We start from the raw sequence: 24,825 nt of genomic DNA, 5'->3' as shown, positions 1-24,825 counted from the left end.
TGGTGTTTCTAGCCTGGGAATTACACTAGCAGTTGGCGTGCTTCAATGTCCCAGGTCGTGTGCAGAATTATGCTAAAAATTAGCATGAAAGTAGCTAAAATTGGGATTTTAGACTAAAAATTCTAGTGCTTTTTTTGCGCCTCTGTAAAAAAAGTGTGAATCATTGCTTTTCGATTGCATTTTATGGAATGGTAGTTCAAAGCATACTAAATTGACGGGAAAAAATTCAGAGAGCCCCATCGAAGATTTTAAAGTAATCAGTCTTTTAGTAAATTTACTGTATAATAAAACAAAGAAAGATTTCACGGAACCCGGTAGTCCAATGTTAAAGCACGATGCTTAGCTGTCTGTTTTGTTACAAAGGCACCACTGGGATTCGATGTTAAAAATTAGCATAAAAGTAGCTAAAATTGGGATTTTAGACTAAAAATTCTAGTGTTTATTTTGCGCCTCTGTAAAAAAAGTTTGAATCATTGTTTTTCGATTGCATTTTATGGAATGGTAGTTCAAAGCATACTAAATTGACGGGAAAAAATTCAGAGAGCCCCATCGAGGATTTTCAAGTAATCAGTATTTCAGTAAATTTACTGTATAATAAAATAAGGTAAGATTTCACGGAACCCGGTAGTCCAATGTTAAAGCACGATGCTTAGCTGTCTGTTTTGTTACAAAGGCACCACTGGGATTCGAACCCAGGATCTCCTGTTTACTAGACAGGCGCTTTGCCACTAAGCCATGGCGCCGTACGTCCGTCTTTTCTGAGATTGCTCTTGTGGAATTCGAAATTTTATTGCCATCACGTTGATTAAGTCTGATTAGTTCCTCTTGCATGGTTATTGTCTTCAAGATTGGTAAAGGAAATGATATCAGGGCACCACATCGTAGCCGCCTCCATAGCTCAGGGGTAGAGAACTGGTCTTGTAAACCAGGGGTCGTGAGTTCAATTCTCACTGGAGGCATTTCTGCTGGCATAAATAAATAAGCAAAAATGCGTAAATAAACGTTGAAACTGTTCTCACCCAGGGTCGGACTGGATACTTTTCGCGTGTAAAATGATAATTGATGTTTTGTGTGTCTTGCTGAAGATCGCACAGAAACGGTCAACTTAACATAGCGATGCTAGCAGAAATGCCTCCAGTGAGAATTGAACTCACGACCCCTGGTTTACAAGACCAGTGCTCTACCCCTGAGCTATGGAGGCGGCTACGATGTGGTGCCCTGATATTATTTCCTTTAGCAATTTTGAAGACAATAACTATGCAAGAAGAACTAATCAGACTTAATCAACGTGATGGCAATAAAACTTCGAATTGCAGAAGAGCAATCTCAGAAAAGACGGTAGTACGGCACCATGGCTTAGTGGCAAAGCGCCTGTCTAGTAAACAGGAGATCCTGGGTTCGAATCCCAGTGGTGCCTTTGTAACAAAACAGACAGGTAAGCATCGTGCTTTAACATTGGACTACCGGGTTCCGTGAAATCTTTCTTTGTTTTATTATACAGTAAATTTACTAAAATACTGATTACTTGAAAATCCTCGATGGGGCTCTCTGAATTTTTTCCCGTCAATTTAGTATGCTTTGAACTACCATTCCATAAAATGCAATCGAAAAACAATGATTCAAAATTTTTTACATTGGCGCAAAATAAACACTAGAATTATTAGTCTAAAATCCCAATTTTAGCTACTTTCATGCTAATTTTGACATCGAATCCCAGTGGTGCCTTTGTAACAAAACAGACAGCTAAGTATCGTGCTTTAACATTGGACTACCGGGTTCCGTGAAATCTTTCTTTGTTTTATTATACAGTAAATTTACTAAAAGACTGATTACTTGAAAATCCTCGATGGGGCTCTCTGAATTTTTTCCGTCAATTTAGTATGCTTTGAACTACCATTCCATAAAATGCAATCGAAAAACAATGATTCAAACTTTTTTACAGAGGCGCAAAATAAACACTAGAATTTTTAGTCCAAAATCCCAATTTTAGCTACTTTCATGCTAATTTTTGGCATAATTCTGCACACGACCTGGGACATTGAAGCACGCCAACTGCTAGTGTAATTCCCAGGCTAGAAACACCACCAACCACGCTGCATTCTGATTGGTCTAAACATGTTTTTAAAGCCGTACGTAGGAGTACAAGAAATTCATAAAGATCTTAGTTTTAGTTATTTGACGCTTCCTGAACCACCAACCTTTCGTTTAACAGCCGAACACCCTAGCCGATTGAGCAGAAAGTATCTTGCAGCAAATATAGCTGATTAATTGCCTTGCCCATTCAAGGATTGGTAATACAGCAATGGTAATTGATGTGCCTTCTTTGCTTGGTTTAACCCGTCAAATATTCAGTTGTTTTAGAAAAGTAAACTTTGAGCATCCGAATGTTATCCAAAGAGACAACTTAGCGATGTTTCCGCCCAGGATCGAACTGGGGACCTTTCGCGTGTGAGGCGAACGTGATAACCTCTACACTACGGAAACAGGACATTGGTCGAGCATGGAAATAGCAATTAAATTTTTTAAAAAGCAGTTGCATTAAGTGTGAAAATAAAAATGCGTAAATAGACGTTGAAACTCTTCTCACCCAGGGTCGGACTGGATACTTTTCGCGTGTAAAATGAACGGGATAACAATTACAGTACCAGAACCGATAACGGAAAGCAAGGTTTTTTGATTTTATTTAGCAAAATTCTATTTGTTTGTTAGACGATAATGGATATTTGGAATGTTTCAGTTGAGCCAAAGTTGTACATTGGCCGCTTTTTCGGCCTGGCATCAAACCTGGAAAGTGCTTCGTGTAAAATGACATTTTGTCTGTATACGGAAGCACTTTTTTTATATCAAATCCGGGCATTCTTTTTAGTGTTCAACTTCGTAAGGACGACTCATGTTTCCGCCCAGGATCGAACTGGGTACCTTTCGCGTGTGGCGAACGTGATAACCACTACACTACGGAAACACGACAGTCGTAGGTTGACGCAGTTTAATTATCTTTTCAAATTTTGCTTATGTCCGGAAAAGAGAGCAGAAACCGGTTCATTGTAAATGTTTCGCTCATATCTTCTGTATCTATCGGATAATAGCCACAAGCTCGGTGGTTTGAATACAAATTGGGTGAAGGAAACATTACGACTATTTTATTCAGTAAATGATATTTGATGTTTTGTGTGTCTTGCTGAAGATCGCACAGAAACGGTCAACTTAACATAGCGATGCTAGCAGAAATGCCTCCAGTGAGAATTGAACTCACGAACCCTGGTTTACAAGACCAGTGCTCTACCCCTGAGCTATGGAGGCGGCTACGATGTGGCGCCCTGATATTATTTCCTTTACCAATCTTGAAGACAATAACTATGCAAGAAGAACTAATCAGACTTAATCAACGTGATGGCAATAAAACTTCGAATTCCACAAAAGCAATCTCAGAAAAGACGGACGTACGGCGCCATGGCTTAGTGGCAAAGCGCCTGTCTAGTAAACAGGAGATCCTGGGTTCGAATCCCAGTGGTGCCTTTGTAACAAAACAGACAGCTAAGCATCGTGCTTTAACATTGGACTACCGGGTTTCGTGAAATCTTTCCTTATTTTATTACACAGTAATATTACTGAAATACTGATTACTTGAAAATCCTCGATGGGGCTCTCTGAATTTTTTCCCGTCAATTTAGTATGCTTTGAACTACCATTCCATAAAATGCAATCGAAAAACAATGATTCAAAATTTTTTACAGAGGCGCAAAAAAAGCACTAGAATTATTAGTCTAAAATCCCAATTTTAGCTACTTTCATGCTAATTTTGACATCGAATCCCAGTGGTGCCTTTGTAACAAAACAGACAGCTAAGTATCGTGCTTTAACATTGGACTACCGGGTTCCGTGAAATCTTTCTTTGTTTTATTATACAGTAAATTTACTAAAAGACTGATTACTTGAAAATCCTCGATGGGGCTCTCTGAATTTTTTCCGTCAATTTAGTATGCTTTGAACTACCATTCCATAAAATGCAATCGAAAAACAATGATTCAAACTTTTTTACAGAGGCGCAAAATAAACACTAGAATTTTTAGTCTAAAATCCCAATTTTAGCTACTTTCATGCTAATTTTTGGCATAATTCTGCACACGACCTGGGACATTGAAGCACGCCAACTGCTAGTGTAATTCCCAGGCTAGAAACACCACCAACCACGCTGCATTCTGATTGGTCTAAACATGTTTTTAAAGCCCTACGTAGGAGTACAACAAATTCATAAAGATCTTAGTTTTAGTTATTTGACGCTTCCTGAACCACCAACCTTTCGTTTAACAGCCGAACACCCTAGCCGATTGAGCAGAAAGTATCTTGCAGCAAATATAGCTGATTAATTGCCTTGCCCATTCAAGGATTGGTAATACAGCAATGGTAATTGATGTGCCTTCTTTGCTTGGTTTAACCCGTCAAATATTCAGTTGTTTTAGAAAAGTAAACTTTGAGCATCCGAATGTTATCCAAAGAGACAACTTAGCGATGTTTCCGCCCAGGATCGAACTGGGGACCTTTCGCGTGTGAGGCGAACGTGATAACCTCTACACTACGGAAACAGGACATTGGTCGAGCATGGAAATAGCAATTAAATTTTTTAAAAAGCAGTTGCATTAAGTGTGAAAATAAAAATGCGTAAATAGACGTTGAAACTGTTCTCACCCAGGGTCGGACTGGATACTTTTCGCGTGTAAAATGAACGGGATAACAATTACAGTACCAGAACCGATAACGGAAAGCAAGGTTTTTTGATTTTATTTAGCAAAATTCTATTTGTTTGTTAGACGATAATGGATATTTGGAATGTTTCAGTTGAGCCAAAGTTGTACATTGGCCGCTTTTTCGGCCTGGCATCAAACCTGGAAAGTGCTTCGTGTAAAATGACATTTTGTCTGTATACGGAAGCACTTTTTTTATATCAAATCCGGGCATTCTTTTTAGTGTTCAACTTCGTAAGGACGACTCATGTTTCCGCCCAGGATCGAACTGGGTACCTTTCGCGTGTGGCGAACGTGATAACCACTACACTACGGAAACACGACAGTCGTAGGTTGACGCAGTTTAATTATCTTTTCAAATTTTGCTTCTGTCCGGAAAAGAGAGCAGAAACCGGTTCATTGTAAATGTTTCGCTCATATCTTCTGTATCTATCGGATAATAGCCACAAGCTCGGTGGTTTGAATACAAATTGAGTGAAGGAAACATTACGACTATTTTATTCAGTAAATGATATTTGATGTTTTGTGTGTCTTGCTGAAGATCGCACAGAAACGGTCAACTTAACATAGCGATGCTAGCAGAAATGCCTCCAGTGAGAATTGAACTCACGAACCCTGGTTTACAAGACCAGTGCTCTACCCCTGAGCTATGGAGGCGGCTACGATGTGGTGCCCTGATATTATTTCCTTTACCAATCTTGAAGACCATAACTATGCAAGAAGAACTAATCAGACTTAATCAACGTGATGGCAATAAAACTTCGAATTGCACAAAAGCAATCTCAGAAAAGACGGACGTACGGCGCCATGGCTTAGTGGCAAAGCGCCTGTCTAGTAAACAGGAGATCCTGGGTTCGAATCCCAGTGGTGCCTTTGTAACAAAACAGACAGCTAAGCATCGTGCTTTAACATTGGACTACCGGGTTTCGTGAAATCTTTCCTTATTTTATTACACAGTAAATTTACTGAAATACTGATTACTTGAAAATCCTCGATGGGGCTCTCTGAATTTTTTCCCGTCAATTTAGTATGCTTTGAACTACCATTCCATAAAATGCAATCGAAAAACAATGATTCAAACTTTTTTACAGAGGCGCAAAATAAACACTAGAATTATTAGTCTAAAATCCCAATTTTAGCTACTTTCATGCTAATTTTTAACATCGAATCTCAGTGGTGCCTTTGTAACAAAACAGACAGCTAAGCATCGTGCTTTAACATTGGACTACCGGGTTCCGTGAAATCTTTCTTTGTTTTATTGTACAGTAAATTTACTAAAAGACTGATTACTTGAAAATCCTCGATGGAGCTCTCTGAATTTTTTCCCGTCAATTTAGTATGCTTTGAACTACCATTCCATAAAATGCAATCGAAAAACAATGATTCAAACTTTTTTTACAGAGGCGCAAAATAAACACTAGAATTTTTAGTCTAAAATCCCAATTTTAGCTACTTTCATGCTAATTTTTAGCATAATTTTGCACACGACCTGGGACATTGAAGCACGCCAACTGCTAGTGTAATTCCCAGGCTAGAATCACCACCAACCACGCTGCATTCTGATTGGTCTAAACATGTATTTAAAGCCGTACGTAGGAGTACAACAATTTCATAAAGATCTTAGTTTTAGTTATTTGACGCTTCCTGAACCACCAAGCTTTCGTTTAACAGCCGAACACCCTAGCCGATTGAGCAGAAAGTATCTTGCAGCAAATATAGTTGATTAATTGCCTTGCCCAATCAATGATTGGTATTGCAGCAATGGTAATTGATGTGCCTTCTTTGCTTGGTTTAACTTGTCAAATAGTCAGTTGTTTTAGAAAAGTGAACTTTGAGCATCCGAATGTTATCCAAAGAGACAACTTAGCGATGTTTCCGCCCAGGATCGAACTGGGGGCCTTTCGCGTGTGAGGCGAACGTGATAACCTCTACACTACGGAAACAGGACATTGGTCGAGCATGGAAATAGCAATTAAAGTTTTTAAAAAGCAGTTGCATTAAGTGCGAAAATAAAAATGCGTAAATAGACGTTGAAACTGTTCTCACCCAGGGTCGGACTGGATACTTTTCGCGTGTAAAATGAACGGGATAACAATTACAGTACCAGAACCGATAACGGAAAGCAAGGTTTTTTGATTTTATTTAGCAAAATTCTATTTGTTTGTTAGACGATAATGGATATTTGGAATGTTTCAGTTGAGCCAAAGTTGTAGATTGGCCGCTTTTTCGGCCTGGCATCAAACCTGGAAAGTGCTTCGTGTAAAATGACATTTGTCTGTATACGGAAGCACTTTTTTTATATCAAATCCGGGCATTCTTTTTAGTGTTCAACTTCGTAAGGACGACTCATGTTTCCGCCCAGGATCTAACTGGGGACCTTTCGCGTGTGGCGAACGTGATAACCACTACACTACGGAAACACGACAGTCGTAGGTTGACGCAGTTTAATTATCTTTTCAAATTTTGCTTACGTCCGGAAAAGAGAGCAGAAACCGGTTCATTGTAAATGTTTCGCTCATATCTTCTGTATCTATCGGATAATAGCCACAAGCTCGGTGGTTTGAATACAAATTGGGTGAAGGAAACATTACGACTATTTTATTCAGTAAATGATATTTGATGTTTTGTGTGTCTTGCTGAAGATCGCACTGAAACGGTCAACTTAACATAGCGATGCTAGCAGAAATGCCTCCAGTGAGAATTGAACTCACGACCCCTGGTTTACAAGACCAGTGCTCTACCCCTGAGCTATGGAGGCGGCTACGATGTGGTGCCCTGATATTCTTTCGGTTAGCAATCTTGAAGACAATAACTATGCAACAAGAACTAATCAGACTTAATCAACGTGATGGCAATAAAACTTCGAATTGCAGAAGAGCAATCTCAGAAAAGACGGACGTACGGCGCCATGGCTTAGTGGCAAAGCGCCTGTCTAGTAAACAGGAGATCTTGGGTTCGAATCCCAGTGGTGCCTTTGTAACAAAACAGACAGCTAAGCATCGTGCTTTAACATTGGACTACCGGGTTCCGTGAAATCTTACTTTATTTTATTATACAGTAAATTTACTAAAAGATTGATTACTTGAAAATCCTCGATGGGGCTCTCTGAATTTTTTCCCGTCAATTTAGTATGCTTTGAACTACCATTCCATGAAATGCAATCGAAAAACAATGATTCAAACTTTTTTTACAGAGGCGCAAAATAAACACTAGAATTATTAGTCTAAAATCCCAATTTGAGCTACTTTCATGCTAATTTTTAGCATAATTCTGCACACGACCTGGGACATTGAAGCACGCCAACTGCTAGTGTAATTTCCAGGCTAGAAACGCCACCAACCACGCTGCATTCTGATTGGTCTAAACATGTTTTTAAAGCCCTACGTAGGAGTACAACAAATTCATAAAGATCTTAGTTTTAGTTATTTGACGCTTCCTGAACCACCAACTTTTCGTTTAACAGCCGAACACCCTAGCCGATTGAGCAGAAAGAATCTTGCAGCAAATATAGTTGATTAATTGCCTTGCCCATTCAAGGATTGGTAATGCAGCAGTGGTAATTGATGTGCCTTCTTTGCTTGGTTTAACCCGTCATATAGTCAGTTGTTTTAGAAAAGTAAACTTTGAGCATCCGAATGTTATCCAAAGAGACAACTTAGCGATGTTTCCGCCCAGGATCGAACTGGGGACCTTTCGCGTGTGAGGCGAACGTGATATAACCTCTACACTACGGAAACAGGACATTGGTCGAGCATGGAAATAGCAATTAAATTTTTTAAAAAGCAGTTGCATTAAGTGTGAAAATAAAAATGCGTAAATAGACGTTGAAACTTTTCTCACCCAGGGTCGGACTGGATATTTTTCGCGTGTAAAATGAACGGGATAACAATTACAGTACCAGAACCGATAGCGGAAAGCAAGGTTTTTTGATTTTATTTAGCAAAATTATATTTGTTTGTTAGACGATAATGGATATTTGGAATGTTTCAGTTGAGCCAAAGTTGTAGATTGGCCGCTTTTTCGGCCTGGCATCAAACCTGAAAGTCCTTTGTGTAAAATGACATTTTGTCTGTATACGGAAGCACTTTTTTTATATCAAATCCGGGCATTCTTTTTAGTGTTCAACTTCGTAAGGACGACTCATGTTTCCGCCCAGGATCCAACTGGGGACCTTTCGCGTGTTAGGCGAACGTGATAACCACTACACTACGGAAACACGACAGTCGTAGGTTGACGCAGTTTAATTATCTTTTCAAATTTTGCTTACGTCCGGAAAAGAGAGCAGAAACCGGTTCATTGTAAATGTTTCGCTCATATCTTCTGTATCTATCGGATAATAGCCACAAGCTCGGTGGTTTGAATACAAATTGGGTGAAGGAAACATTACGACTATTTTATTCAGTAAATGATATTTGATGTTTTGTGTGTCTTGCTGAAGATCGCACTAAAACGGTCAACTTAACATAGCGATGCTACCAGAAACGCCTCGCAGTGAGAACTGAACTCACGACCCCTGGTTTACAAGACCAGTGCTCTACCCCTGAGCTATGGAGGCGGCTACGATGTGGTGCCCTGATATTATTTCGTTTACCAATCTTGAAGACAATAACCATGCAAGAAGAACTAATCAGACTTAATCAACGTGATGGCAATAAAACTTCGAATTGCAGAATAGCAATCTCAGAAAAGACGGACGTACGGCGCCATGGCTTAGATAATGGATATTTGGAATGTTTCAGTTGAGCTGTAGTGGCTTGGGAGCCACATCCAATACCATTATATCAATTGTGGAAACGTATGCGCCATTTAATTTTTGAAATATTGTTCATTGATAAAACTGCAGCTAGCATTTAATATTTGGCTGCAGATGCAATTTGGCTGCAGCTGCAACTTGATAAAACTGCAATCGTGATGTAAGATTTGGAAACTTGCTCTAAATAACTTTATGTGAAAACGCCGCTTAGTACGTTACCAGGCGATTTCATAGCAACCCTGGTTGTAACTGAATGTAATTCCCATTGCCAACGCTTTGCTTTTATCGTTCACACATTCTGAAATGTTCGTGTATATTGTGTTGAATATTTCCGTTCACATCGCTCCGCTTTATAAACTCGAACTGATACGCGAGAAACGCCGCAGACAGAAATACTGAATCGTACGAACGTATTACGTTAGTCGTGTTAAAATGCAATTCGTTAAACTTGTTCTAAATGGTGAATGTTAAGTTTGTGAATGTATTATAATCGGTACCTGTACAGTTCCTACAAATAAAGGATTGCTTCTGATAAACTGTATCTGTTAATCGTAAGAACTTGCGGTTAGTAGACGTAAGGTTAGAGCATTCTAACCGCACGCAACCACGGAGTCAGATCATTAATTCGGCAAGTAAATTAAGTCCGAATAACATAAGTTAAGACACGCAGTGCCGCTGCATTTTGATGACCACCGACGTTGACCCGACGTGTTTCAATGAAGCTGGTACTGCTAACTTTATTCTTGTAAACAAGTTGATTTAACAACAACGACAGCAATGGCTCCAGATCAAAGTAGTTCAGTTTCTGACGGAGATGACGAAGACGACGATGATGACGACGCTACAACCTCTTCTGCCACATTCAGGACTACTTGGACTGGTTGCAAAATCCTGCCACCGAAACGTTTCTCTGATTACAAACACAACATGTTCATTTGTTTGCTGCTTACATGTTTCGCTTACATTTCCGAAGTTCTCACTACTTTCAATGAAGAGAACAAGTTCCTATATTTTCAACTCACGAAGCTGATTGGCACACTCTACAAAGCAGTTGGGAAGATTTTCCCTACTGAAATACTGTCTTCTACTCTTGGACAACAAACCATGGGCTCCAGCCTTGGAGATTTTATGTCCAGAGCAACATGTCACTCTATCAACGGTACCGTCTTACCGTCACTTGCGTACCGCAACGCGTTTAGCCAACGTCCTCTCATCCTATATCGCGATGAAAACGGCCACAGTCAATACGGCCAACTCATTTCAGACAACATTGTCTTACCGGGAGTTCATCTGCTGGAATCGTATCGACCAGCTAGAAGTTTTGTCTTCCGAGTTCTGGGACACACGGTCCTTTATCACAACTACACCTTATCGCACGAACATGTGCAGGTGCACCAACTAAACTTGCCTTTGTCGACTATACACATCAACTACAATGCTCCCGACTACGAGAAGATTCTCAACGAGCTACCTGACTCCGATTCGTTCACTGACCTTCAATCGCTGCTCAGCTCTATGTCTGAAGCCAACCTGCTTAAGGAGAAAATGCGACATGTCATAACAAGTCTTACTACTACTGATGAAACTATGATCAACGGCTCCTACGTCGCCGACACATTCGCGCACGCCGCAAAACAAACGTTGCTGCTTGCATTGTCACAGATCACGAATCCATTTCTCTCAGCCCTTATATTCATCCTGCAACTACTTGCCATGATGTGGGCCCTCTTCCATACCATCGGGTTTATCCGATCATCTCCGCAGCATTTGCGGTATGCCAGATCTCTCGTATCCCGTATTCACGCTGGACGCAACCAACGAGATGCAAGTCTACAACAAACTCAACCGTCGCCTTTGCTTCGACGTTCTCGTGACCAACCGTCTTCTTCTGGACCTTCTGATGACGCGCCGCCCGCTGCGTCGTCCCGTGATGAGTTCGCGGACACACACACACTTTGAGTTTCATTTTTTTGTATCAACGTGTTTTTCGGTGCCGTTAATGTCGTATGCATGTAACCTTTTGCCATTTCCCCTTTGTAGTTGTCGGGCGACATTTTTAGTGTATATATCGTGTAGTGCATGCCTAATAAGTAGTAACCTTTTCTTTGCTACGTCGCTTTGTCTTGTGCTTGTATCATTACCGATTTTCCGTCGTTTTGCATGCTCCTTGTTGTAATCAGGATGTTGCGTTTTAATTGTCAATTTTTTCCCTTCCGTAACGGGGGAGGAATGTAGTGGCTTGGGAGCCACATCCAATACCATTATATCAATTGTGGAAACGTATGCGCCATTTAATTATTGAAACATTGTTCATTGATAAAACTGCAGCTAGCATTTAATATTTGGCTGCAGATGCAATTTGGCTGCAGCTGCAACTTGATAAAACTGCAATCGTGATGTAAGATTTGGAAACTTGCTCTAAATAACTTTATGTGAAAACGCCGTTTAGTACGTTACCAGGCGATTTCATAGCAACCCTGGTTGTAACTGAATGTAATTCCCATTGCCAACGCTTTGCTTTTATCGTTCACACATTCTGAAATGTTCGTGTATATTGTGTTGAATATTTCCGTTCACATCGCTCCGCTTTATAAACTCGAACTGATACGCGAGAAACGCCGCAGACAGAAATACTGAATCGTACGAACGTATTACGTTAGTCGTGTTAAAATGTAATTCGTTAAACTTGTTCTAAATGGTGAATGTTAAGTTTGTGAATGTATTATAATCGGTACCTGTACAGTTCCTACAAATAAAGGACTGCTTCTGATAAACTGTATCTGTTAATCGTAAGAACTTGCGGTTAGTAGACGTAAGGTTAGAGCATTCTAACCGCACGCAACCACGGAGTCAGATCATTAATTCGGCAGGTAAATTAAGTCCGAAAAACATAAGTTAAAACAAGCAGCAACCTCTGCAGAGCCAAACATTTACAATGAACCGGTTTCTGCTCTCTTTTCCGGATATAAGCAAAATTTGAAAACATAATTGAACTGCGTCAACCTTCGACTGTCGTGTTTCCGTAGTGTAATGGTTATCACTTTCGCCTAACACGCGAAAGGTCCCCAGTTCGATCCTGGGCGGAAACATCGCTAAGTTGTCTCTTTGGATAACATTCGGATGCTCAAAGTTTACTTTTCTAAAACAACTGAATATTTGACGGGTTAAACCAAGCAAAGAAGGCACATCAATTACCACTGCTGCATTACCAATCCTTGAATGGGCAAGGCAATTAATCAACTATATTTGCTGCAAGATTCTTTCTGCTCAATCGGCTAGGGTGTTCGGCTGTTAAACAAAAGCTTGGTGGTTCAGGAAGCGTCAAATAACTAAAACTAAGATCTTTATGAATTTGTTGTACTCCTACGTAGGGCTTTAAAAATATGTTTAGACCAATCAGAATGCAGCGTGGTTGGTGGTGTTTCTATCCTGGGAATTACACAAGCAGTTGGCGTGCTTCAATGTCCCAGGTCGTGTGCAGAATTATGCTAAAAATTAGCATGAAAATAGCTAAAATTGGGATTTTAGACTAAAAATTCTAGTGTTTATTTTGCGCCTCTGTAAAAAAAGTTTGAATCTTTGTTTTTCGATTGCATTTTATGGAATGGTAGTTCAAAGCATACTAAATTGACGGGAAAAAATTCAGAGAGCCCCATCGAGGATTTTCAAGTAATCAGTATTTTAGTAAATTTACTGTATAATAAAATAAAGAAAGATTTCACGGAACTCGGTAGTCCAATGTTAAAGCACGATGCTTAGCTGTCTGTTTTGTTACAAAGGCACCACTGGGATTCGAACCCAGGATCTCCTGTTTACTAGACAGGCGCTTTGCCACTAAGCCATGGCGCCGTACGTCCGTCTTTTCTGAGATTGTTATTCTCCGATTCGAAGTTTTATTGCCATCACGTTGATTAAGTCTGATTAGTTCTTCTTGCATAGTTATTGTCTTCAAGATTGGTAAAGGAAATAATATCAGGGCACCACATCGTAGCCGCCTCCATAGCTCAGGGGTAGAGAACTGGTCTTGTAAACCAGGGGTCGTGAGTTCAATTCTCACTGGAGGCATTTCTGCTAGCATCGCTATGTTAAGTTTACCGTTTCAGTGCGATCTTCAGCAAGACACACAAAACATCAAATATCATTTACTGAATAAAATAGTCGTAATGTTTCCTTCACCCAATTTGTATTCAAACCACCGAGCTTGTGGCTATTATCCGATAGATACAGAAGATATGAGCGAAACATTTACAATGAACCGGTTTCTGCTCTCTTTTCCGGACATAAGCAAAATTTGAAAAGATAATTAAACTGCGTCAACCTACGACTGTCGTGTTTCCGTAGTGTAGTGGTTATCACGTTCGCCTAACACGCGAAAGGTCCCCAGTTCGATCCTGGGCGGAAACATGAGTCGTCCTTACGAAGTTGAACACTAAAAAGAATGCCCGGATTTGATATAAAAAAAGTGCTTCCGTATACAGACAAATGTCATTTTACACGAAGCACTTTCCAGGTTTGATGCCAGGCCGAAAAAGCGGCCAATCTACAACTTTGGCTCAACTGAAACATTCCAAATATCCATTATCGTCTAACAAACAAATATAATTTTGCTAAATAAAATCAAAAAACCTTGCTTTCCGCTATCGGTTCTGGTACTGTAATTGTTATCCCGTTCATTTTACACGCGAAAAGTATCCAGTCCGACCCTGGGTGAAAAGAGTTTCAACGTCTATTTACGCATTTTTATTTTCACACTTAATGCAACTGCTTTTTAAAAAATTTAATTGCTATTTCCATGCTCGACCAATGTCCTGTTTCCGTAGTGTAGAGGTTATCACGTTCGCCTCACACGCGAAAGGTCCCCAGTTCGATCCTGGGCGGAAACATCGCTAAGTTGTCTCTTTGGATAACATTCGGATGCTCAAAGTTTACTTTTCTAAAACAACTGACTATTTGACAGGTTAAACTAAGCAAAGAAAGCACATCAATTACCACTGCTGCATTACCAATCCTTGAAAGGGCAAGGCAATTAATCAACTATATTTGCTGAAGATTCTTTCTACTCAATCGGCTAGGGTGTTCGGCTGTTAAACGAAAGCTTGGTGGTTCAGGAAGCGTCAAATAACTAAAACTAAGATCTTTATGAATTTGTTGTACTCCTACGTAGGGCTTTAAAAATATGTTTAGACCAATCAGAATGCAGCGTGGTTGGTGGTGTTTCTAGCCTGGGAATTACACTAGCAGTTGGCGTGCTTCAATGTCCCAGGTCGTGTGCAGATTTATGCTAAAAATTAGCATGAAAGTAGCTAAAATTGGGATTTTAGACTAAAAATTCTAGTGTTTATTTTGCGCCTCTGTAAAAAAAGTTTGAATCATTGTTTTTCGATTGCATTTTATGGAATGGTAGTTTGAAAGCATACTAAATTGACGGGAAAAAACTTCAGAGAGCCCCATCGAGGATTTTCAAGTAATCAGTATTTTAGTAAATTTACTGTATAATAAAATAAAGAAAGATTTCACGGAACCCGGTAGTCCAATGCTAAAGCACGATGCTTAGCTGTCTGTTTTGTTACAAAGGCACCACTGGGATTCGAACCCAGGATCTCCTGTTTACTAGACAGGCGCTTTGCCACTAAGCCATGGCGCCGTACGTCCGTCTATTCTGAGATTGTTCTTCTGCAATTCGAAGTTTTATTGCCATCACGTTGATTAAGTCTGATTAGTTCTTCTTGCATGGTTATTGTCTTCAAGATTGGTAAAGGAAATAATATCAGAGCACCACATCGTAGCCGCCTCCATAGCTCAGGGGTAGAGCACTGGTCTTGTAAACCAGGGGTCGTGAGTTCAATTCTCACTGGAGGCATTTCTGTTAGCATCGCTATGTTAAGTTGACCGTTTCAGTGCGATCTTCAGCAAGACACACAAAACATCAAATATCATTTACTGAATAAAATAGTCGTAATGTTTCCTTCACTCAAATTGTATTCAAACAACCGAGCTTGTGGCAATTATCCGATAGATACAGAAGATATGAGCGGTGGACTGTAGTGGGAATATCAGTCAGAAATCCTTAGGTCACTGGTTCTAATCCGGTTCGAAGGATATACGGTATAACAATCTATATATTTTGACAGCTTCTAAATAACATAAAAGAGTAACTCATTTTCAACAATATAAAAGGTTGTCTTGTCGGTCTCATGGTGTAACGGTTAGCACTCAGGACTTTGAATCCTGCGATCCGAGTTCAAATCTCGGTGAGACCTGTTTCTTTTTGTTATTTAATAAAACGTGCAACCAAACAATTCTGGGAAACTTTTTCGTTTCTAAAGCTCAACCATCGTAAGCAGAAGTTGAAACTTTTTTTTTTCAAATTTGTAAATTTTGTGGTATTAAATGAATTGCTTTGAAGAGGCTCTGACACTTTCAAATTCTTAGAACCTTACATTTAACCAATACTTTGAAAAAAAACTTCGATTGAGTGGCATTAAAATATGATTTAAAAACAATCTGTAGTTATGCGAATGTGCCTTCGATAGCTCAGTTGGTAGAGCGGTGGACTGTAGTGGGAATATCAGTCAGAAATCCATAGGTCACTGGTGCGAATCCGGTTCGAAGGATATTTTGTCAAGCTACATATTTTGACAGCTTCTAAATAACATAAAAGAGTATGTCAATTTCAACAATACCGAAGGTTGTCTCGTCGGTCTCATGGTGTAACGGTTAGCGCTCAGGACTTTGAATCCTGCGATCCGAGTTCAAATGTTGGTGAGACCTGTTCCTTTTTGTTATTTAATAAAACGTGTAACCAAACAATTCTGGGAAACTTTTCCGTTTCTAAAGCTCAACCATCGTAAGCAGAAGTTGAAACCTTTTTTTTCAAATTTGCAAATTTTGTGGTATTAAATGAATTGCTTTAAAGAGGCTCTGACACTATGTAATTCTTAGAACCTTACGTTTAACCAAAACTTTTAAAAGAAACCTAGATTGAGTGGCATTAAAATATCACTTAAAAACAATCTGTAGTTATTCGAATGTGCCTTCGATAGCTCAGTTGGTGGAGCGGTGGACTGTAGTGGGAATATCAGTCGGAAATCCATAGGTCACTGGTTCGAATCCGGTTCGAAGGATATACGGTATAACAAGCTATATAATTTGACAGCTTCTAAATAACATAAAAGAGTATGTCAATTTCAACAATATAAAAGGTTGTCTCGTCGGTCTCATGGTGTAACGGTTAGCGCTCAGGACTTTGAATCCCGCGATCCGAGTTCAAATGTCGGTGAGACCTGTTCCTTTTTGTTATTTAATAAAACGTGTAACCAAACAATTCTGGGAAACTTTTTCGTTTCTAAAGCTCAACCATCGTAAGCAGAAGTTGAAACCTTTATTTTCAAATTTGCAAATTTTGTGGTATTAAATGAATTGCTTTAAAAGAGGCTCTGACACTATGAAATTCTTAGAACCTTACGTTTAACCAAAATTTTTAAAAGAAACCTCGATTGAGTGGCTTTAAAATGTGAGTTAAAAACAATCTGTAGTTATTCGCAGGTGCCTTCGATAGCTCAGTTGGTAGAGCGGTGGACTGTAGTGGGAATATCAGTCAAAAATACATAGGTCACTGCTTCGAATCCGGTTCGAATCCGGTTCGAAGGATATACGGTATAACAAGCTATATATTTTGACAGCTTCTAAATAAAATAAAATAAAAGAGTATGTCAAATTCAATAATATAAAAGTGTTGTCTTGTCGGTCTCATGGTGTAACGGTTAGCACTCAGGACTCTGAATCCTGCGATCCGAGTTCAAATGTCGGTGAGACCTGTTCCATTTTGTTGTTTAATGAAATGTGTAACCAAACAATTCTGGGAAACTTTTTCGTTTCTAAAACTCAATCATCGTAAGCAGAAGTTGAAACATTTTTTGAAATTTTCAAAATTTTGTGGTATTAAATAAATTGCTTTAAAGAAGCTCTGACAATATTAAATTCTTAGAACCTTACATTTAACCAATACTTTGAAAAGAAACTTCGATTGAGTGGCATTAATATATGTTTTAAATGGTTTCTGTAAAATTGCGAATGTGCCTTCGATAGCTCAGTTGGTAGAGCGGTGGACTGTAGTGGAAATATCAGTCAGAAATCCATAGGTCACTGGTTCGAATCCGGTTCGAAGGATATTTTTGTCAAGCTACATATTTTGACAGCTTCTAAATAACATAAAAGAGTATGTGAATTTCAACAATATAAAAGATTGTCTTGTCGGTCTCATGGTGTAACGGTTAGCACTCAGGACTTTGAATCCTGCGATCCGAGTTCAAATATCAGTGAGACCTGTTTCTTTTTGTTATTTAATAAAATGTGTAACCAAACAACTCTGGGAAACTTTTTCTTTTCTAAAGCTCAACCATCGTAAGCAGAAGTTGAAACTATTTTTGAAATTTGCAAAATTTTGTGGTATTAAATAAATTGCTTTAATAAGGCTCTGACACTTTTAAATTCTTAGAACCTTACATTTAACCAAAAATTTGAAAAGAAACTTCGATTGAGTGGCATTAAAATATGATTTAAAAACAATATGTAGTTATGCGAATGTGCCTTCGATAGCTCAGTTGGTAGAGCGGTGGACTGTAGTGGAAATATCAGTCGGAAATCCATAGGTCACTGGTTCGAATCCGGTTCCAAGGATTTTTTGTCAAGTTACATATTTTGACAGCTTCTAAATAACATAAAACAGTATCTCAATTTCAACAATATAAAAGGTTGTCTCGTCGGTCTCATGGTGTAAAGGTTAGCACTCAGGACTTTGAATCCTGCGATCTGAGTTAAAATCTCGGTGAGACCTGTTTCTATTTGTTATTTAATAAAACGTGTAACCAAACAATTCTGGGAAACTTTTTCGTTTCTAAAGCTCAACCATCGTAAGCAGAAGTTGAAACCTTTTTTTCAAATTTGCAAATTTTGTGGTATTAAATGAATTGCTTTAAAGAGGCTCTGACTTTTTTAAATTCTTAGAACCTTACATTTAACCAATATTTTGAAAAGAAACTTCGATTGAGTGGCATTAATATATCATGTAAAAGCTTTCTGTAGGTATGCGAATGTGCCTTCGATAGCTCTGTTGGTAGAGCGGTGGACTGTAGTGAAAATATCAGTCAGAAATCCATAGGTCACTGGTTCGAATCCGGTTCGAAGGATTTTTTGTCAAGCTACATATTTTGACAGCTTCTTAATAACATAAAAGAGTATGTCAATTTCAACAATATCAAAGGTTGTCTTGCCGGTCTCATGGTGTAACGGTTAGCACTCAGGACTTTGAATCCTGCGATCCGAGTTCAAATGTCGGTGAGACCTGTTCCATTTTGTTGTTTAATGAAATGTGTAACCAAACAACTCTGGGAAACTTTTTCGTTTCTAAAACTTAACCATCGTAAGCAGAAGTTGAAACTTTTTTGAAATTTGCAAAATTTTGTGGTATTAAATAAATTACTTTAAAGAGGCTCTGACACTTTCAAATTCTTAGAACCTTACATTTAACCAATACTTTGAAAACAAAATTCGATTGAGTGGCATTAATATATGGTGTAAAAGGTTTTTGTAGATTTGCGAATGTGCCTTCGATAGCTCAGTTGGTAGAGCGGTGGACTGTAGTGGAAATATCAGTCAGAAATCCATAGGTCACTGGTTCGAATCCAGTTCGAAGGATATTTTTGTCAAGCTACATATTTTGACAGCTTCTAAATAACATAAAAGAGTATGTGAATTTCAACAATATAAAAAGTTGTCTCGTCGGTCTCATGGTGTAACGGTTAGCCCTCAGGAACTAGAATCCTGCAATCCGAGTTCAAATCTCGGTGAGACCTGTTTCTTTTTGTTATTTAATAAAACGTGTAAACAAACAATTCTGGGAAACTTTTTCGTTTCTAAAGCTCAACCATCGTAAGCAGAAGTTGAAACCTTTTTTTTTCAAATTTTCAAATTTTGTGGTATTAAATGAATTGCTTTAAAGAGGATCTGACACTTTTAAATTCTTAGAACCTTACATTTAACCAATACTTTGAAAAGAAACTTCGATTGAGTGGCATTAATATATCATATAAAAGCTTTCTGTAGGTTTGCGAATGTGCCTTCGATAGCTCAATTGGTAACGTAAGCAGAAGTTGAAACTTTTTTTGAAATTTGCAAAATTTTGTAGTATTAAATGAATTGCTTTGAAGAGGATCTGACACTTTTAAATTCTTAGAACCTTACATTTAACCAATACTTTGAAAAAAAACTACCATTGAGTGGCATTAAAATATGATTTAAAAACAATCTGTAGTTATGCGAATGTGCCTTTGATAGCTCAGTTGTTAGAGCGGTGGACTGTAGTGGAAATATCAGTCAGAAATCCATAGGTCACTGGTTCGAATCCGGTTCGAAGGATATTTTGTCAAACTACATATTTTGACAGCTTCTAAATAACATAAAACAGTATCTCAAATTGTACTATATAAAAGGTTGTCTCGTCGGTCTCATGGTGTAACGGTTAGCACTCAGGACTCTGAATCCTTCGATCTGAGTTCAAATCTCGGTGAGACCTGTTCATTTTTGTTATTTAATGAAATGTGTTACCAAACAACTCTGGGAAACTTTTTCGTTTCTAAAGCTCAACCATCGTAAGCAGAAGTTGAAACCTTTTTTGAAATTTGCAAAATTTTGTGGTATTAAATGAATTGCTTTGAATAAGCCCTGGACACTTTTAAATTCTTAGAACTTTACATTTAACCAATACTTTGAAAAGAAACTTCGATTTAGTGGCATTAATATATCATGTAAAAGCTTTCTGTAGGTATGCGAATGTACCTTCGATAGCTCTGTTGGTAGAGCGGTGGACTGTAGTGAAAATATCAGTCAGAAATCCATAGGTCACTGGTTCGAATCCGGTTCGAAGGATTTTTTGTCAAGCTACATATTTTGACAGCTTCTTAATAACATAAAAGAGTATGTCAATTTCAACAATATAAAAGGTTGTCTTGCCGGTCTCATGGTGTAACGGTTAGCACTCAGGACTCTGAATCCTGCGATCCGAGTTCAAATCTCGGTGAGACCTGTTCCTTTTTGTTATTTAATGAAATGTGTAACCAAACAAACTCTGGGAAACTTTTTCGTTTCTAAAACTCAACCATCGTAAGCAGAAGTTGAAACCATTTTTGAAATTTGCAAAATTGTTGGGTATTAAATGAATTGCTTTGAATAAGCCCTGACACTTTTAAATTCCCAGAACCTTACATTTAAACAAAAATTTGAAAAGAAACTTCGATTGAGTGGCATTAAAATATGGTTTAAAAGCTTTCTGTAGATTTTCGAATGTGCCTTCGATAGCTCAGTTGGTAGAGCGTTGGACTATAGTGGAAATATCAGTAAGAAATCCATAGGTCACTGGTGCGAATCCGGTTCGAAGGATATACGGAATAACAAGCTACATATGTTTACAGCTTCTAAATAACATAAAAGAATATCTCAATTTCAAATATATAAAATGTTGTCTTGTCGGTCTCATGGTGTAACGGTTAGCACTCAGGACTTTGAATCCTGCGATCCGAGTTCAAATCTCGGTGAGACCTGTTCCTTTTTGTTATTTAATAAAATGTGTATCCAAACAATTCTGGGAAACACTTTGGTTTCTAAAGCTCAACCATCGTAAGCAGAAGTTGAAACCTTTTTTGAAATCTACAAAATTGTGTGGTATTAATTGAATTGATTTGAAGAGGCTCTGACATTTTTAAATTCTTAGAACCTTGCATTTAATCAATACTTTGAAAAGAAACTTCGATTGTGTGGCATAAAAATATGATTTAAAAACAATCTGTAGTTATGCGAATGTGCCTTCGATAGCTCTGTTGGTAGAGCGTTGAACTGTAGTGGAAATATCAGTCAGAAATCCATAGTTTACTGGTTTGAATCCGGTTCGAAGGATGTAAAAGAAGCTACATATTTTGACAGCTTCTTAATAACATAAAAGAGTATGTCAATTTCAACAATATAAAATGTTGTCTTGTCGGTCTCATGGTGTAACGGTTAGCACTCAGGACTCTGAATCCTGCGATCCGAGTTCAAATCTCGGTGAGACCTGTTCCTTTTTGTTGTTTAATGAAATGTGTAACCAAACAACTCTGGGAAACTTTTTCGTTTCTAAAACTCAACCATCGTAAACAGAAGTTGAAACCATTTTTGAAATTTGCAAAATTTTGTGGTATTAAATGAATTGCTTTGAAAAAGCCCTGACAATTTTAAATTCTCAGAACCTTACATTTAACCAAAAATTTGAAAAGAAACTTCGATTGAGTGGCATTAAAATATGCTTTAAAAGCTTTCTGTAGATTTTCGAATGTGCCTTCGATAGCTCAGTTGGTAGAGCGGTGGACTGTAGTGGAAATATCAGTCGGAAATCCATAGGTCACTGGTGCAATTCCGGTTCGAAAGATTTTATGTCAAGCTACATATTTTGACAGCTTCTAAATAACATAAAAGAGTAACTCAATTTCAACAATATAAAATGTTGTCTCGTCGGTCTCATGGTGTAACGGTTAGCACTCACCACTTTGAATCCTGCGATCCGAGTTCAAATCTCGGTTAGACCTTTTTCTTTTTGTTATTTAATAAAATGTGTATCCAAACAATTCTGGGAAACACTTTGGTTTCTAAAGCTCAACCATCGTAAGCAGAAGTTGAAACTTTTTTTTCAAATTTGCAAATTTTGTGGTATTAAATGAATTGCTTTAAAGAGGCTCTGACACTTTGAAATTCTTAGAACCTTACATTTAACCAATACTTTGAAAAGAAACTTCGATTGAGTGGCATTAATATATGATGTAAAAGCTTTCTGTAGGTATCCGAATGTACCTTCGATAGCTCAGTTGGTAGAGCGGTGGACTGTAGTGGAAATATCAGTCAGAAATCCATAGTTTACTGGTTTGAATCCGGTTCGAAGGATGTAAAAGAAGCTACATATTTTGACAGCTTCTTAATAACATAAAAGAGTATGTCAATTTCAACAATATAAAATGTTGTCTTGTCGGTCTCATGGTGTAACGGTTAGCACTCAGGACTCTGAATCCTGCGATCCGAGTTCAAATCTCGGTGAGACCTGTTCCTTTTTGTTGTTTAATGAAATGTGTAACCAAACAACTCTGGGAAACTTTTTCGTTTCTAAAACTCAACCATCGTAAACAGAAGTTGAAACCATTTTTGAAATTTGCAAAATTTTGTGGTATTAAATGAATTGCTTTGAAAAAGCCCTGACAATTTTAAATTCTCAGAATTTTACATTTAACCAAAAATTTGAAAAGAAACTTCGATTGAGTGGCATTAAAATATGCTTTAAAAGCTTTCTGTAGATTTTCGAATGTGCCTTCGATAGCTCAGTTGGTAGAGCGGTGGACTGTAGTGGAAATATCAGTCGGAAATCCATAGGTCACTGGTGCAAATCCGGTTCGAAAGATTTTATGTCAAGCTACATATTTTGACAGCTTCTAAATAACATAAAAGAGTAACTCAATTTCAACAATATAAAATGTTGTCTCGTCGGTCTCATGGTGTAACGGTTAGCACTCACCACTTTAAATCCTGCGATCCGAGTTCAAATCTCGGTTAGACCTTTTTCTTTTTGTTATTTAATAAAATGTGTATCCAAACAATTCTGGGAAACACTTTGGTTTCTAAAGCTCAACCATCGTAAGCAGAAGTTGAAACTTTTTTTTCAAATTTGCAAATTTTGTGGTATTAAATGAATTGTTTTAAAGAGGCTCTGACACTTTTAAATTCTTAGAACCTTACATTTAACCAAAACTTTAAAAAGAAACTTCGATTGATTGGCATTAATATATGATGTAAAAGCTTTCTGTAGGTTTGCGAATATGCCTTCGATAGCTCAGTTGGTAGAGCGGTGGACTGTAGTGGAAATATCAGTAAGAAATCCATAGGTCAATGATTCGAATCCGGTTTGAAGGATTTTTTGTCAAGCTACATATTTCGACAGCTTCTTAATAACATAAAAGAGTATGTGAATTTCAACAATATAAAAGGTTGTTTTGTCGGTCTCATGGTGTAACGGTTAGCACTCAGGACTCTGAATCCTGCGATCCGAGTTCAAATCTAAGTGAGACCTGTTTCATTTTGTTATTTAATGAAATGTGTAACCAAACAACTCTGGGAAACTTTTTCGTTTCTAAAGCTCAACCATCGTAAGCAGAAGTTGAAACCTTTTTTCAAATTTGCAAAATTTTGTGGTATTAAATAAATTGCTTTAATGAGGGTCTGACAATATTAAATTCTTAGAACCTTACATTTAACCAAAACTTTGAAAAGAAACTTCGATTGATTGGCATTAATATATGATGTAAAAGGTTTCTGTAGGTTTGCGAATGTGCCTTCGATAGTTCAGTTTGTAGAGCGGTGGACTGTAGTGGAAATATCAGTCAGAAATCCATAGTTTACTGGTTCGAATCCGTTTCGAAGGATGTAAAAGAAGCTACATACTTTGACAGCTTCTTAATAACATAAAAGAGTAACTCAATTTCAACAATATAAAATGTTGTCTCGTCGGTCTCATGGTGTAACGGTTAGCACTCAGGACTCTGAATCCTGCGATCCGAGTTCAAATCTCGGTGAGACCTGTTCCTTTTTGTTATTTAATGAAATGTGTAACCAAACAAGTCTGGGAAACTTTTTCGTTTCTAAAACTCAACCATCGTAAGCAGAAGTTGAAACCTTTTTTGAAATCCACAAAATTGTGTGGTATTAAATGAATTGATTTGAAGAGGCTCTGACATTTTTAAATTCTTAGAACCTTGCATTTAATCAATACTTTGAAAAGAAACTTCGATTGAGTGGCATAAAAATATGATTTAAAAACAATCTGTAGTGATGCGAATGTGCCTTCGATAGCTCAGTTGGTAGAGCGGTGGACTGTAGTGGAAATATCAGTCAGAAATCCATAGTTTACTGGTTCGAATCCGGTGCGAAGGATGTAAAAGAAGCTACATATTTTGACAGCTTCTTAATAACATAAAAGAGTAACTCAATTTCAACAATATAAAATGTTGTCTCGTCGGTCTCATGGTGTAACGGTTAGCACTCAGGACTCTGAATCCTGCGATCCGAGTTCAAATCTCGGTCAGACTTGTTCCATTTCGTTGTTTAATGAAATGTGTAACCAAATAGATCTGGGAAACTTTTTCGTTTCTAAAACTCAACCATCGTAAGCAGAAGTTGAAACCTTTTTTTTAATTTGCAAATTTTGTGGTATTAAATGAATTGCTTTCAAGAGACTCTGACACTTTTAAATTCTTAGAACCT

General features: G+C 38.0%; 45 non-coding genes across 45 annotated transcripts; 29 read left to right on the top strand and 16 right to left on the bottom strand.

The window, feature by feature from the left end:
* Window positions 1–671: 671 nt before the first annotated feature.
* On the bottom strand, window positions 672–743 carry Trnat-agu (transfer RNA threonine (anticodon AGU)). The gene has a single exon. It is a non-coding gene; the product is annotated as a tRNA-Thr (tRNA).
* A 144-nt stretch (window positions 744–887) lies between these two features.
* Window positions 888–959, top strand: Trnat-ugu (transfer RNA threonine (anticodon UGU)). Its single transcript has one exon. It is a non-coding gene; the product is annotated as a tRNA-Thr (tRNA).
* Window positions 960–1,129: 170 nt separating this feature from the next.
* Window positions 1,130–1,201, bottom strand: Trnat-ugu (transfer RNA threonine (anticodon UGU)). The gene has a single exon. It is a non-coding gene; the product is annotated as a tRNA-Thr (tRNA).
* A 144-nt stretch (window positions 1,202–1,345) lies between these two features.
* Window positions 1,346–1,417, top strand: Trnat-agu (transfer RNA threonine (anticodon AGU)). Its single transcript has one exon. It is a non-coding gene; the product is annotated as a tRNA-Thr (tRNA).
* A 994-nt stretch (window positions 1,418–2,411) lies between these two features.
* On the bottom strand, window positions 2,412–2,484 carry Trnav-cac (transfer RNA valine (anticodon CAC)). The gene has a single exon. It is a non-coding gene; the product is annotated as a tRNA-Val (tRNA).
* Window positions 2,485–2,891: 407 nt separating this feature from the next.
* Window positions 2,892–2,962, bottom strand: Trnac-aca (transfer RNA cysteine (anticodon ACA)). The gene has a single exon. It is a non-coding gene; the product is annotated as a tRNA-Cys (tRNA).
* A 266-nt stretch (window positions 2,963–3,228) lies between these two features.
* Trnat-ugu (transfer RNA threonine (anticodon UGU)) lies at window positions 3,229–3,300 on the bottom strand. The gene has a single exon. It is a non-coding gene; the product is annotated as a tRNA-Thr (tRNA).
* Window positions 3,301–3,444: 144 nt separating this feature from the next.
* Trnat-agu (transfer RNA threonine (anticodon AGU)) lies at window positions 3,445–3,516 on the top strand. The gene has a single exon. It is a non-coding gene; the product is annotated as a tRNA-Thr (tRNA).
* A 994-nt stretch (window positions 3,517–4,510) lies between these two features.
* Window positions 4,511–4,583, bottom strand: Trnav-cac (transfer RNA valine (anticodon CAC)). Its single transcript has one exon. It is a non-coding gene; the product is annotated as a tRNA-Val (tRNA).
* Window positions 4,584–4,990: 407 nt separating this feature from the next.
* Trnac-aca (transfer RNA cysteine (anticodon ACA)) lies at window positions 4,991–5,061 on the bottom strand. Its single transcript has one exon. It is a non-coding gene; the product is annotated as a tRNA-Cys (tRNA).
* A 266-nt stretch (window positions 5,062–5,327) lies between these two features.
* Window positions 5,328–5,399, bottom strand: Trnat-ugu (transfer RNA threonine (anticodon UGU)). The gene has a single exon. It is a non-coding gene; the product is annotated as a tRNA-Thr (tRNA).
* A 144-nt stretch (window positions 5,400–5,543) lies between these two features.
* Trnat-agu (transfer RNA threonine (anticodon AGU)) lies at window positions 5,544–5,615 on the top strand. Its single transcript has one exon. It is a non-coding gene; the product is annotated as a tRNA-Thr (tRNA).
* A 997-nt stretch (window positions 5,616–6,612) lies between these two features.
* Window positions 6,613–6,685, bottom strand: Trnav-cac (transfer RNA valine (anticodon CAC)). Its single transcript has one exon. It is a non-coding gene; the product is annotated as a tRNA-Val (tRNA).
* A 406-nt stretch (window positions 6,686–7,091) lies between these two features.
* Window positions 7,092–7,162, bottom strand: Trnac-aca (transfer RNA cysteine (anticodon ACA)). Its single transcript has one exon. It is a non-coding gene; the product is annotated as a tRNA-Cys (tRNA).
* A 266-nt stretch (window positions 7,163–7,428) lies between these two features.
* On the bottom strand, window positions 7,429–7,500 carry Trnat-ugu (transfer RNA threonine (anticodon UGU)). Its single transcript has one exon. It is a non-coding gene; the product is annotated as a tRNA-Thr (tRNA).
* Window positions 7,501–7,644: 144 nt separating this feature from the next.
* Window positions 7,645–7,716, top strand: Trnat-agu (transfer RNA threonine (anticodon AGU)). The gene has a single exon. It is a non-coding gene; the product is annotated as a tRNA-Thr (tRNA).
* Window positions 7,717–8,404: 688 nt separating this feature from the next.
* Window positions 8,405–8,479, bottom strand: Trnav-cac (transfer RNA valine (anticodon CAC)). The gene has a single exon. It is a non-coding gene; the product is annotated as a tRNA-Val (tRNA).
* A 406-nt stretch (window positions 8,480–8,885) lies between these two features.
* Trnav-aac (transfer RNA valine (anticodon AAC)) lies at window positions 8,886–8,958 on the bottom strand. Its single transcript has one exon. It is a non-coding gene; the product is annotated as a tRNA-Val (tRNA).
* Window positions 8,959–9,224: 266 nt separating this feature from the next.
* Window positions 9,225–9,297, bottom strand: Trnat-ugu (transfer RNA threonine (anticodon UGU)). The gene has a single exon. It is a non-coding gene; the product is annotated as a tRNA-Thr (tRNA).
* A 3,214-nt stretch (window positions 9,298–12,511) lies between these two features.
* On the top strand, window positions 12,512–12,584 carry Trnav-aac (transfer RNA valine (anticodon AAC)). Its single transcript has one exon. It is a non-coding gene; the product is annotated as a tRNA-Val (tRNA).
* Window positions 12,585–13,272: 688 nt separating this feature from the next.
* Window positions 13,273–13,344, bottom strand: Trnat-agu (transfer RNA threonine (anticodon AGU)). The gene has a single exon. It is a non-coding gene; the product is annotated as a tRNA-Thr (tRNA).
* Window positions 13,345–13,488: 144 nt separating this feature from the next.
* Window positions 13,489–13,560, top strand: Trnat-ugu (transfer RNA threonine (anticodon UGU)). The gene has a single exon. It is a non-coding gene; the product is annotated as a tRNA-Thr (tRNA).
* Window positions 13,561–13,826: 266 nt separating this feature from the next.
* Window positions 13,827–13,899, top strand: Trnav-aac (transfer RNA valine (anticodon AAC)). The gene has a single exon. It is a non-coding gene; the product is annotated as a tRNA-Val (tRNA).
* Window positions 13,900–14,305: 406 nt separating this feature from the next.
* Window positions 14,306–14,378, top strand: Trnav-cac (transfer RNA valine (anticodon CAC)). Its single transcript has one exon. It is a non-coding gene; the product is annotated as a tRNA-Val (tRNA).
* Window positions 14,379–15,067: 689 nt separating this feature from the next.
* Window positions 15,068–15,139, bottom strand: Trnat-agu (transfer RNA threonine (anticodon AGU)). The gene has a single exon. It is a non-coding gene; the product is annotated as a tRNA-Thr (tRNA).
* A 144-nt stretch (window positions 15,140–15,283) lies between these two features.
* Window positions 15,284–15,355, top strand: Trnat-ugu (transfer RNA threonine (anticodon UGU)). The gene has a single exon. It is a non-coding gene; the product is annotated as a tRNA-Thr (tRNA).
* A 328-nt stretch (window positions 15,356–15,683) lies between these two features.
* Window positions 15,684–15,755, top strand: Trnaq-uug (transfer RNA glutamine (anticodon UUG)). Its single transcript has one exon. It is a non-coding gene; the product is annotated as a tRNA-Gln (tRNA).
* A 263-nt stretch (window positions 15,756–16,018) lies between these two features.
* Window positions 16,019–16,109, top strand: Trnay-gua (transfer RNA tyrosine (anticodon GUA)). Its single transcript is given in 2 exon segments — window positions 16,019–16,055; window positions 16,074–16,109. It is a non-coding gene; the product is annotated as a tRNA-Tyr (tRNA).
* Window positions 16,110–16,528: 419 nt separating this feature from the next.
* Window positions 16,529–16,619, top strand: Trnay-gua (transfer RNA tyrosine (anticodon GUA)). The gene is given in 2 exon segments: window positions 16,529–16,565; window positions 16,584–16,619. It is a non-coding gene; the product is annotated as a tRNA-Tyr (tRNA).
* Window positions 16,620–17,240: 621 nt separating this feature from the next.
* Trnaq-cug (transfer RNA glutamine (anticodon CUG)) lies at window positions 17,241–17,312 on the top strand. The gene has a single exon. It is a non-coding gene; the product is annotated as a tRNA-Gln (tRNA).
* A 261-nt stretch (window positions 17,313–17,573) lies between these two features.
* Window positions 17,574–17,664, top strand: Trnay-gua (transfer RNA tyrosine (anticodon GUA)). Its single transcript is given in 2 exon segments — window positions 17,574–17,610; window positions 17,629–17,664. It is a non-coding gene; the product is annotated as a tRNA-Tyr (tRNA).
* Window positions 17,665–18,083: 419 nt separating this feature from the next.
* On the top strand, window positions 18,084–18,174 carry Trnay-gua (transfer RNA tyrosine (anticodon GUA)). Its single transcript is given in 2 exon segments — window positions 18,084–18,120; window positions 18,139–18,174. It is a non-coding gene; the product is annotated as a tRNA-Tyr (tRNA).
* An 85-nt stretch (window positions 18,175–18,259) lies between these two features.
* Trnaq-uug (transfer RNA glutamine (anticodon UUG)) lies at window positions 18,260–18,331 on the top strand. Its single transcript has one exon. It is a non-coding gene; the product is annotated as a tRNA-Gln (tRNA).
* Window positions 18,332–18,592: 261 nt separating this feature from the next.
* On the top strand, window positions 18,593–18,683 carry Trnay-gua (transfer RNA tyrosine (anticodon GUA)). The gene is given in 2 exon segments: window positions 18,593–18,629; window positions 18,648–18,683. It is a non-coding gene; the product is annotated as a tRNA-Tyr (tRNA).
* An 85-nt stretch (window positions 18,684–18,768) lies between these two features.
* On the top strand, window positions 18,769–18,840 carry Trnaq-uug (transfer RNA glutamine (anticodon UUG)). The gene has a single exon. It is a non-coding gene; the product is annotated as a tRNA-Gln (tRNA).
* A 260-nt stretch (window positions 18,841–19,100) lies between these two features.
* On the top strand, window positions 19,101–19,191 carry Trnay-gua (transfer RNA tyrosine (anticodon GUA)). Its single transcript is given in 2 exon segments — window positions 19,101–19,137; window positions 19,156–19,191. It is a non-coding gene; the product is annotated as a tRNA-Tyr (tRNA).
* Window positions 19,192–19,820: 629 nt separating this feature from the next.
* Trnay-gua (transfer RNA tyrosine (anticodon GUA)) lies at window positions 19,821–19,911 on the top strand. Its single transcript is given in 2 exon segments — window positions 19,821–19,857; window positions 19,876–19,911. It is a non-coding gene; the product is annotated as a tRNA-Tyr (tRNA).
* Window positions 19,912–19,996: 85 nt separating this feature from the next.
* On the top strand, window positions 19,997–20,068 carry Trnaq-cug (transfer RNA glutamine (anticodon CUG)). Its single transcript has one exon. It is a non-coding gene; the product is annotated as a tRNA-Gln (tRNA).
* A 262-nt stretch (window positions 20,069–20,330) lies between these two features.
* Window positions 20,331–20,421, top strand: Trnay-gua (transfer RNA tyrosine (anticodon GUA)). Its single transcript is given in 2 exon segments — window positions 20,331–20,367; window positions 20,386–20,421. It is a non-coding gene; the product is annotated as a tRNA-Tyr (tRNA).
* Window positions 20,422–20,506: 85 nt separating this feature from the next.
* Window positions 20,507–20,578, top strand: Trnaq-cug (transfer RNA glutamine (anticodon CUG)). The gene has a single exon. It is a non-coding gene; the product is annotated as a tRNA-Gln (tRNA).
* A 262-nt stretch (window positions 20,579–20,840) lies between these two features.
* Trnay-aua (transfer RNA tyrosine (anticodon AUA)) lies at window positions 20,841–20,931 on the top strand. Its single transcript is given in 2 exon segments — window positions 20,841–20,877; window positions 20,896–20,931. It is a non-coding gene; the product is annotated as a tRNA-Tyr (tRNA).
* Window positions 20,932–21,020: 89 nt separating this feature from the next.
* On the top strand, window positions 21,021–21,092 carry Trnaq-uug (transfer RNA glutamine (anticodon UUG)). Its single transcript has one exon. It is a non-coding gene; the product is annotated as a tRNA-Gln (tRNA).
* A 436-nt stretch (window positions 21,093–21,528) lies between these two features.
* Trnaq-cug (transfer RNA glutamine (anticodon CUG)) lies at window positions 21,529–21,600 on the top strand. Its single transcript has one exon. It is a non-coding gene; the product is annotated as a tRNA-Gln (tRNA).
* A 945-nt stretch (window positions 21,601–22,545) lies between these two features.
* Trnaq-cug (transfer RNA glutamine (anticodon CUG)) lies at window positions 22,546–22,617 on the top strand. The gene has a single exon. It is a non-coding gene; the product is annotated as a tRNA-Gln (tRNA).
* Window positions 22,618–24,071: 1,454 nt separating this feature from the next.
* Window positions 24,072–24,143, top strand: Trnaq-cug (transfer RNA glutamine (anticodon CUG)). The gene has a single exon. It is a non-coding gene; the product is annotated as a tRNA-Gln (tRNA).
* The last annotated feature ends 682 nt before the right edge of the window (window positions 24,144–24,825 follow it).

This window comes from Clavelina lepadiformis, chromosome 6 (genome assembly GCF_947623445.1).
Source record: "Clavelina lepadiformis chromosome 6, kaClaLepa1.1, whole genome shotgun sequence".
In the NCBI taxonomy this organism is placed as follows: Eukaryota; Metazoa; Chordata; class Ascidiacea; order Aplousobranchia; family Clavelinidae; genus Clavelina; species Clavelina lepadiformis.
The sequence above is the reverse complement of the archived record's forward strand: the minus strand, read 5'-3'. Positions and strand labels throughout refer to the sequence as shown.